Here is an 11,466-nt window from a genome sequence, read left to right as displayed (position 1 = left end):
AAAATTGCTTACCACCAACTAACCAATGCCCAGCCAGTTCCCAAACCAGCTTTCCCCTAGTTTACACACTGAGCATGACATCATATGGTACAGAACATCCCTTTGGCCAGTTTGGGTCAGCCATCATGGCTGTGCCCCCTCACAGCTTCTTGTGCCCCCACAGCCCCCTTGCTGGCAGGGCTGTATGAGAAGCTGAAAAGTACTTGACTGAGTATCAGCACTGCTCAGCAACAACTAAAACATCAGCGTGTTACCACATTATTCTTATCCTACCTCCAAAGCACAGCACTACACTAGCTACTACGCAGAAGTTTAACTCTATCCCAGCTGAAACCACAATACGAACCCAAGAACAGCGTCTAGGAGCAGAGATTATATTTGACTTCTCTACAGGGCATTGGCAATAATAAATTCCTCCTTCAGACCTGAAGTTGAAGACTCATGATAGCAGAGAAAAAATCCTCTAAAAGTGTTAAGGGCTACAAGAAATACCTAAAATTGCTCCTAGTTGTTTATGCAACAGGTAGATGGCGGCCACAGTTGACTTGCAAGGAAGGATGGTACCCAAGAGATAAGCATGACAAAGACGAGTGAAACCTGAAGCCAAACAAAATCAAATCAGAAAAAAAAAAAAAAAAGAAGGCCTATTGTCTTAACCCTGAGAGAACTGACAGGAACACACTGCAAAAGGAAATGTGGACTCAGTGCCTGCTGACATCTTCAGACTGCTTTATAGGGAATCTGTTTTATAGAGCACATTACAGGCTCAGTAGAGAAATAACTGGGACCTGTGAGGGTCTACAGAGCTTGTTACTAGGATGGTGTTTCAAGCTGAGATTGCAATTTACTTTTCTTTGGTAACTGTTGAAAATAAGGCGTTCCTGTGTTACATTTTTCAGTAGTACAGAGTGTGCAACAAGGAATGTAGCCCTTCAAAGTCCTTGCTCTGCCTATAACGGCTCAAATCCAGCCCACCTAACATTAGGTGCCTTCTGTATTGCTGTTAGGAACACAGAATTGCCAGGCTCGGGAAAAGAATGTGATTTCCAAATAACAGCTCAAATGTTAAAGGCATCTTCAGCACATCTCTCTTCTCCACACATCAAGGAGAGTTTCTACAATTACTACATTATTAACTTAGATCCCCTAAGAACAACTGGTTCTAATGGTAACTACCTGCAAGGGACTAAAAGGATGCTGCACTGTGCCCTGGTCACAGGGCCACCCTTGGGCCAGGCTGGTCACCTCACTAAGATTTTTGTAGCTGCAACTTTCTTCTTACTGAAGTCTAATATTTCCATTTCATTTTTAACCCTTGTGTAATAACATTTTTTTCCTCTACATTGCATCCGTCTGCATTATTAATTTCAACACAAGACAGTGTCTGCTATTAAAAAGTTCATAATAAATATTATTGCCAAGTGCTGATGAGCGGATGTTAAGCAGCATTTAAAGATTACAGGACCAAGGTAGGTCAAGTTATTTTAGTTCTCTCTCTGGAATCTAAAAAGCTCTTTTAAGCTGATTTTATGATGAACCCGATTGCCTGCTTTCATTACTAGAAATTCACCATAACTAATCCCCTGGTTTCATGTAGCAGAGCGTGCTGAGTGACACACGAGTGTTTCTCTTCGTTCAGTTTAATCAACCCGTTGCAGTTGCATTCAATCACCTTCACTGAAGAATGAGCCTTCACTCACCATGGCTTCATCTAGAGAATAAATCGGTATGCACAAGGAGGCCAGCACTGCCGATGAGTGCACCGCAATGTTGATTCAGACCTATAATAATAGTCTGTTTGCATCAGTGACCCAGGATACAGGTAAACAGTTTGCGTAAGTCCAAAAATAATGGGCAATAATGCAAACTAATTCAGCTTGAAGCTGAACAGAGCAGTACGCTGTCTGAATGCCAGATTTTTTGGTGGAGCATCTGATTAAAGCTACTAAGGCCTGACTTCAGCTTTATGAGGCTGTTGGTCCTGTCAATAGAGGGCAGGGAAGAGGCACCCTCCAAAGGATGACTGAGCAAAGCAGCCAGCAAACCCGCTGGATACAGCTCTCTGGAGGAGCTGTTACACAGAGATTTGGAAGCCTCACCCACTTGCTCTAATGGAAACAATCAACAGTCACAACGATGTTTCCTTTCTCCCACCCTCTATGTGTTTGAGAGCAAGGCAGACATCAAACCCAAATTGTGTGCACTAAAGTATGACCTCTGCAACAATTATACAGCAAAATACAGAGCAGACTGGAGCTTAATGGCTCTATTCAAGTATTTTTTATCTCCTAAGGGACTGTTTCAGAAACACAGCTGAACTCAGAGGCATGGGCTTTGATTTCTTTCCCCCACCCTTCCAATTCAGAAAATAATTGAAGTTCCAGGAGTGCTAAAGTGACCTTGCATTCTCCTCTGCTTGACTGCTAATTAGAGTTTAACAAGTGGTGCTTCCAGCCCTTCATAGCACATCCAGCGCAGAAAGCGGTGCAAATGTGAACTGATAGGAGCAGAGCGCTTTACCCTACCATCAATTTCTACATAAATCCAGATGGGACATCAACAGGAAGTTTGCAGACAGGGGATGGCCCAAAGCCAAGATGAACGCAGCACTAATAAATCTTACTGCGGTCATGTTGTTCTGTTACACTTCCAGCCTTTTTGAGGTTTAACATATTACAGCAATTCCCATCTGGGGCAAGGCCCGGAATGTAATTTCATTCTCTCCTAATGCTTTCAGCTGACAAAACTGTCAACAGGCAAGTTTCAGTCAGTGAAACCAACGCAGCTTCAGTGAGCCAGGAACGTTTACATCTTCAGAGACAAACAATGCGTTATCAAATACAATGTGCCTTAGCATAGCTCTTAATTAAATCAAATTCCAGTTGTCACTTAAGCATTGATAACACAACATATTACAGTGATTTTTCTAGGAAGAAAGCGAGGGTGTCTGCAAATCTCCCATCAGACTTGATTTTCTGCTCCAGCTGGATTTTCAAAGTCCTATTTGGAATTCAACCACCTTGTTATAAGATATCCATGTGGACAGTTCTTAGAGGTATAATTTGATTAAACAAAGATTGATGGGGTTTTGGTTTGGGTTTGTATTTTTCAAAGCCAAAAAGCATACAGAAATGCTTTAATACTATCCAAGATGCTGCTCAGAATACAGTCAAATAACAAAGAGCTCATGTAACTAGATCTGTGCCACGCTTTATAGTAACAGCATTGCGAATCCGAGACGATGCAGAGGTATCAAAGGGAAAGGGATGATGAGGATGCGCCATGGCATTGTTTCAGAATCAAGCAGTGTCTGTCAGCTCTACAGGACACAAAATTTATGTACATTTGTCACCAACAGTCTTTTATGCTTAGGAGAGAAAGAAGGAGGTGCTGTAGAACAGTTTTTTGGGAGTTTTTGCCCCATATCAACAAAGCCTATGGGAAGATTAAAAAAAGAAGTGGAATGCAGTATGCTGCATATTGCATAGACTGCCACGAGCAGGGGCACTATATCCAAAGTCCACTAAAGCTGATGGATGGTTCCCAGAGCTTGAGCAGACTCCCGATCAGCCCATCACACAGTCAATTCCCTGCCTTTCTGAACTGTAGCATACACCTTCTGCTAGTTCCAGCTGTTTTTTAGTAGTGAAGAATCAGTTCTCAATACCACTTAAAAAATAAAAATAGCTGGAGTCTTTATTTCTAACACAGCCCCAGAAGCGCACACGAACCATGTGCAAGTCTGGCATGAGTTTCTACAGCAACATGTTTTCACCTTGGCACTTATTTCAGACTGCTCTAGAGCACTCCTGTCTGCATCTGGAAAATGATTGTATTTCCAGTAAGGAAAAGGGATTTGATACACACAGACCCCACAGGACAGCAGGACGAACACAAACTTATCTGAAGCCAGTTGATGCAGTCCAGCCTCCCAAAACACAAATTTGACTTTTAGGAATAGCCCAAGGAGAAGATGGTTCTTTCTGTATCTACAACAATCATAACAAACAGCCATTGTGAATTCAGCAGTCCAAGTTGAAACCAGACAACTTTCCCCTTACCACACATACTGCGATGGTCGGTTTCCTCCCACTTCTCCCTCAAGTGGTTTATGCTGTTTCACCCTCCTCCCTGTCCTCCTTCAAGTGGAGGAAGTGTGCTACAACAATCAGGGAAAAATAACTATATTCAGAGAATACCACTTCTTAGCTCAATGAATGCCATGGAGATTAGCGTCCTTCAAACAAAAAACAACCTATGAATGACCAGCCTTTGGATAAAAGCACTGAATGGAAAACCAGGACCCAATCCAAGAGGTGTTAGTAAGATTCTGCTATTACTTATTACAATGAAGGAAGTTTATTTTTTAGTCCTCACCCTCAGCTGCAGGGAACTTGCCCCCAAGAGCTGGTGCAGAGGGGGGATGAGGAGACAGAGAAACCCCCAACACAACCCACCCACCAAAGAGGTTGCCACAACATTTACTAAACAAATGCCCAGCATCATCCAATTTCCCACAGAAACAATCAAGGAAGCAAAGTTAATATTTTAATTAAAACAATAAATCAACTACCTTCTTTTGTTTCCCAAAGTGGCTAGATATAAATTTTCATCCACAATATTTTTGCCATATCAGAAAAGGGACCTGCTCACTTGGCAGCGATATTTATTGTGCCCAGCAAATGCTAGCACATTTCCCCCTTTAACACATATAACCCATCTCAAAAGACTCGTCTTCTCACCATGTCCTCAAAATTACTGAGTGGAAATAAAACAAACAAAAAAAAACCTAAGGACATAACAGACTCCAGTGATTCAGAGTAGCCCACTCCAGCTTGTTTTAAAAATAGCTTTAAAGTCACACCAGATATTTTGTTTCATTTTTACCAGCATGCTCAGACTTGTCTCAAACAGTTCCTGTTCTTCTCCCATTCAAGTCGAAATTTTGCCCTCAGTGTAATCAGAAGAGCAAATCCAGTCGTATTCATTTCTCCAGGGTAAAGTAACCAGAAAGACATTAAAGGGCATAGCCAAGCACAAGCACCACTACACGGCTGTACATTCACTTTACAGAGATCCTTTTCGACCTGTGCCCATGGTGAAGTACAGAACAGATCTCACTGAATTCCTGAGACCTGAACACCACCACGTGCCAAGCGCTCACAGACTTGCTCAGGATCAGAAGGTTCAAGTCATTGCTACAGCCTTCAACAGGTCATCCCTGCAGAATCCTGTTACCTTCATCACTCCAAAAATCTCAACCCCAGTCTCCAGAAGTGAGCTGCTAACGTCTTACCCCTGAACCATCAGATGGCAACCTGAGGCCTAAGAATCATATACCAGCTCCTTCCACTTCCCAAGGGTTGTAAAATTTGGCCCTTGAATGTTTGCAAGGGTGTCACGCTGCGGTGGGGATCTGCCGTCACCCCCACTCACATCAACAGAGCTATGTTTGTCTTGCACTGACGCAGCTGAGGGAGCCTGTACTCTTCAATAGGAAGCTCTGTTTTCTACATCCCACTTCCACTTGTGCACACAAAGCCCGACGGCCTTCAGGCAATTCCCAGAACAAATAGGCTGGTTTCTATTTTCAGCGGGAGCCACTGTCACTGCTTGGACGCACATCAAGGCAATTTTTTTTTATATTTTTTCCAAATCCCAAGTGTAACGGAAAAAAGAAAGACCTTATCCTCTAGGTAACTTGTTCAAACCGATGCGCCAGGTCTTCAGTTAACAAGCTAGAGCTGCATGCTGTCCCAAATACTTTGTTCAAAGCTTTTCCAAGCTGACCTGTGCAGTCAGTGGTGCCTGAGTAACCATAGCAGCATATCTGAACACCACCAAATACTCGCGAACAGACACACAAAAACACCGGAGGTGGAATGCGCAAAGCAAGGATCTCTGTAAAAAGCAGAACAACCCCTAGAAAAAGCACCAGATGAACAGGAGAGTGGAGTTAGATCTGCTGTTTACTGCGACCAAAACAAGAGTCATGATGGGTAAGCGAGAGTGCTAGCACAGCCTCAGAATTAAGATGCCAACACAGATTTATGCAAGTAAAATTGGTGGCCAAACCAGCCTGAATTGTCTGGGCGTCTGTGGCCACCGCAGTTACCCAACTAGCAAGTCCTGATCACTTCCTTGCAAAAGCCTTGTAGGTGCCAGTGTTCCCCAGACAAGAGATCCCAACAGGCCAGAAGTCCAAAGCATGTACTGGCAGTTGTTTTCCAGTTACATTAATTTATACTTGACGCAGAAAGGTATTTACCTACTGCAATTATCCCTGGAGCTGGAAGTAGCTCTGAGACCTTAGAAGCCTTGAAGAAGCTAATTAATGCACTGCCATAAATAATTTGATCTCTTAGGAGGATACGTACTCTCTACACAGTAAGTAACAGCTTTCTTTAATAAAAAAAAGGATGATTTGTCAATGCATATCTGTATTTTATTATCAGTGTTTATCAACCATCTATAATTTACCATAAAGAAAGCAGAAAAGGAAAAAAATAGAAACCTTAGCCTAAAACACAGCACATTCCTGTGAGCTACACCATCCCTGGAAAGCAAATCTAGGTCTATCCTGTTTTATCAAACACAGGAATCTCCCGCAGGGAAATCTCACATGAAACCAAGAGTCACTGCAGATGATTTCCCCCAGACCCTGACATAGTTGCACAGATAGATGGTGGCTGCACAGGCCAATCCCTTCCCAGCCCTGCACCCGATGAAGTGGCACGGCAGGCTTCCCACTGCAAATCAGCAGCAAACACCAAGTACAACACAAAAAGAAAGCTACGCTGCACGGCCAGTGTTGTTACCCAGGAGGTTTCAGCACACTCTTTTTGAGGTTGCCCTTTAAAATAGGTTTCCTTTGGTCCGGTGAGGCCAGGAGAGCAATCCCTTTCTGTAGAGACCAAGGTGACCAACTCTGCTGTAGTCGCGTAAGGATTTTAAGTGACTTATTAGCTGGTTTAAGTGTTTTGAAAGATACAAAGTAAAAGATCGTCTGGTACCTGAAAAACCACCTAAAACTTCCTAAGAAAGGCATTCATTTACCTTTCTGAATCTATATTCTGAATAAACACTCCAGAACCGCTGGTAGGAACAGCTCAGTGACCTGAAAACCAGGGCAGACTCTTGCAAACGTGTTTTAGTACAGAAGGAAAGCACACACCGTGCCACAGACGCGCGAGACCACCACGAGCTCACCAGTAGCGAGGGAAGAAGTGGGTACCACAGAGACTGCCCAGCACCCTTCACGGGGCAGGAGCACCTGGGAGGAGCGGCACTAGGAGTTAAACTGCTTGGACAGTGCTGGGAGCCGCCTCAGGTGAAACGCCAAAGCATCCTTAATAAATAAAACAGTATTTCTCGCTGGCATGAAGCCATCCAGGAGCTTCTATATTTGAAGCTTTGCCAAAACATCAGCCCAGTTCTCCTGTGGAGAAAGAAACAGACCTTTGAACTTCTCGTGCAGATTTATACTTTTCTAAGTGCAGCCTTTTAGGAGCGGCTATAGCCAGGGGTGCAATTAATTCAATTGTTTCCAGAATTTTTGCTCTGTAACACTCATGTATTATTTAAGCCTCACAGCTAAACCATGAGCATCATCAAGGTCCAGCTTTTTCTCTGTGCAGACACACATAAATGTTTTGGTGAAAGATATCTGGAAAAATCCAGCAGAACCTAGATTCCCTGGCTACTGTCATGGTTTAACAGCTAAACACCACACAGCCATTAGCTCACTGCCCTTTTCCCCAGTGGGATGGGGGAGAAAAGCAGGGGGGAAAAAGTAAAATTTGTGGGTTGAGACGAAGACAGTTTAGGAGGACAGAAAAGACAGGGAAAATAATAATAATCGTAATGATAAAGGAGCATACAAAATAAGTGAGGCACAACGCAATTGCTCATCACCCACCAACTGATGCCCAGCTGGTTCCCAAACATCTGCCCCTGGCCAGCTTTCTCCTTATACACTGAGCATGACACCACATGGTATGGACTGTCCCTGTGGCCAGTTTGGGTCAGCTGTGCCCCCTCCTTGTGCACTCCCTGGCTGGGCAGTGGCCGAAGCTGAAGAGTCCTTGACTTAGTGTAAGCACCACTCAGCAACAACTAAAGCATCAGCGTGTCATCAACATTATTCTCATCCTAAATCCAAAACATGGCACTACACCAGCTACTAGGAAGAATAACTCGATTCCAGCCAAAAGCAGGACAGCTACCAATAGAGACCTTTCATTTTTGCAGTGAGTTTGATGGTACCCAACTCTGTCCCCCAGCAGACCTTGATTTTAGCAGAATCCTTGCTGTGCCTAGCCTCATCTTCCTACAGCAGCACCAAGGGAACGACATCTGTGATAAAAGCCTCAGCCAGGCTATTTCCTCCCCTGTCTGCACTCCTAGCAAGATTCAGGTTCCCCCCAAGGATGATGCAGTAGAAGGTGCCCGATTTTCCTTCCCAACCTGGATAACTAAAATCAGCCAGATGAAGAATCCTTGTACACAGGGATAGGTGTCATGAGCAAACAAGAAATAAGTCTACTCCATAGTTATATAAACTTTTTTTTAGAACAGCAGTTATCCTGATTGAGAAAATGCCAGCTTTAAGCACCTAATACAGAGCATCAGCTTTGCTACTGGCCTGCATTTCGCCTTTAGGAAAGGCCTGAGGGAAACCAGCTCTCTGGAGCAAAACAGAATCAGCTTCTCTGTGGCAGCCTCAGGTATTTGAACACTGGGGAAATGTGTGTAAAAATGAGCGTAGAGCTTTACTGGCAAGAATTTCTGTGGTCTTCCTTGTGCTTCCGAGACCTACACTATCAGTTTAATGAGCAAGTGCTGCCCAGCAGAAAGTCACCTGCACACGGGAGTCAGTCTCGTGTTCACAACAGGATCCCAGGGGCACGGAGGTGTTCCTCCTCCCCTCTGCAACACGGCTCTCCGCAGACAGCAAGCGTGCAGCTAAACCCTTCAAGGAAATACCAAATGTATGGTACGAGCTACGTTTTCTAATGGCCAGCCAGTTGGTCAATAACATTTGTCTTTGAAGAAATACAGCCTGGGTTTAAAGATACCAAATGGCAGATGCTTGTGGCCATTAAATGCATGCAGTATATACAAACAGAACAGTGCACTACAGAAACCAACTGAGCAGCATTCACACCCAACAAGTCATCTGCAGACCCAGCCAGTCCACAGCTCCCAAGGGGCTGACTCGTTAGGATCACTGATACTGCTTTTAGGAGTCCTAGCTCTGTCTGTTTTTAAACAGAAACAGATTTTCCAGAAGTCTGCATTACTGCATGTTCCAAGTGCTGTAGCTGTCAGTCAGCTTTCCATAAGTTATTACTTCTGTGTATTCAGAGCAGTTTGGGAACTGAAGGTTGTCTTGTCACTTCCACACTCCATAAACAGTAGAGATGCTGGAATATGGTAATATTTACTCCTGTTTTGCCATCTGCTTATATATGCACATAAAACGTGACTCCCAGAATGTGGAGCAGCAGAATAACAGCCATAGCTTTTCATCACAAGATAAAGGTACAAAAATCAATACACACATTCTCTTTTTAATGAAAAAGGTACCACTGCACTAAGAAGAATATATATAGTAAAAATAATTTTAAAAAATCACCTTTTCAACAGAATATATACTGCTTAGCTTTGGCTTTTACTAGAGAGTTGGTGTATAAAAAAATAACCCCAAATCCCTTCCCCCAAATCCCTACCATCCTGGTTATGTAATCAGAAAAAAAACAAACCCAAAACCCGAGGGCTAAGTTGTTTATCTTTAGAAGAAAAGATCCATCCCAGCTCTAGGTCAGTCTGCAACAGGATAAGTGTCCCCAAACACCCTCCCACCTTGGCATACCTTAGAAAAACCCCAACTTCCAGTATTGATTTCCACACTGAAGAGTCGTACTGCACTCCTGCTTCACACAGCCCGAGCAGAACCCATGGAAGAAAGCAGGCAACCACTCCACACCACCAGCCTAACAACAGCCCCCAGACCAGGCGTTCAAACCCTGCACAAAACACAGCAATTACAGCCCCCACCTGAAACACCTCCCCTTGCAGGTGGGGCTTCTTACTCAGGTGTCTCTTGTTGAAGTCAGTGATAACGAAGGACCTAAGACTGGGAGCGTGTTTAAATAACTCCCTAAATGAAGAGTAACATGGCCAACTGAAGTGTAAAGACCTTCTGCTTCCCTCGACCACCAATCAAATGAAACAGTGAATTAGTGTTTAAAACGACAGCCGGCGGGCACACGCAGGCTCCAAGCTGTGCAGGGAAGTGCCCACAGCTTCACCACTGCGCCCGTTAAGAAGAGGGGGCGATATGCAGATGTGCTTTCCTGAAAGGGCAGGCCTCAAAAGAGAGAACTCCAGACTCGTTTCTTTTGCAAAAAGCTGATGAAGAAGGGTGGATTGAGTGGAGGGCTGATGCCTCTGCTGGTCTCCAGCCCATAGAAGATGAGAATTTTGCACCCTCCCTGATCTTTGGACACAGGTTCTTTAGATATTGAGGCAGTTTGTTTTTTTTCTCAGGGCAGGGAAAGTGCTGTTGTGGGGTGTTTATTTTAAGGGCAATCAGAATGAGAACACCTGAAACCAAGTTGTGTAATGTTTTATAGAAACCTCACACCTGCTGGCAGAGGAGGAGGTCTGAGCTGGTTAAACACTTCTGCCCTAGCTGGTTGATCTCTTGCAGGCAGCACTACCAACGGGTTAGTTCACCAAGCCGAGCCTTTGGTTTAGTGTCAGACCCATGGACACTGCACTTTACAACTTCACCAGTACAGTGCTGCTGCTAGCACATTACAATTCACCACTGTTAGACACTTCTTGGCACACTGCTTTGGGCCACTGAAGCTGCCTACAAGCAGTACTTTCACCCAGAAGGCGACATACTTTCCAGTCCTCAGAACTGTAAGACCAAATATGAACACACACTCTGTGTCCCCTCCCCTGAAACCGCTGCATCACGGGCCATGCCATAGCCTCCTGCCCTAGAGCTGGAGGTGCGAGGAGGCTGGTCTCAGGCTGAGATTCAGACACCCCTCCACAGCCAAGATCAGACACAGACTTCCATGTGCATATAGGTGTGCCCATTTCGGTGACAATTGTGACTTGGGGAATAAAGACAGCTTCTCCCAGGACCGCACTATCACTCTAGAGAGACAGTAGCTGAACTCAGAGCAACTATGAAAGAGACCATCCAGTGTCTTGTGTGACTATAAAGGAATTGAGACTCATTTTACAGTGCATTTTAATTAAAAGTTCATTATAAGAATTTTCTTTTAAGAACAGCATACTACATATTAATGGAAATATGTAACTTTATCCTACAAATGGGACTGTCACCAAATAATTCTTACAATTCAAACATATGAAAAATAAAATATGATATTTAGCTTTATAAATTCCCCCTCCCCCCTTTTAAATCCTTTTTCTTTTAAATAG

This window comes from Eurypyga helias, unplaced genomic scaffold (assembly GCF_000690775.1).
Source record: "Eurypyga helias isolate BGI_N326 unplaced genomic scaffold, ASM69077v1 scaffold397, whole genome shotgun sequence".
Taxonomy (NCBI): domain Eukaryota; kingdom Metazoa; phylum Chordata; class Aves; order Eurypygiformes; family Eurypygidae; genus Eurypyga; species Eurypyga helias.
The sequence above is the reverse complement of the archived record's forward strand: the minus strand, read 5'-3'. Positions refer to the sequence as shown.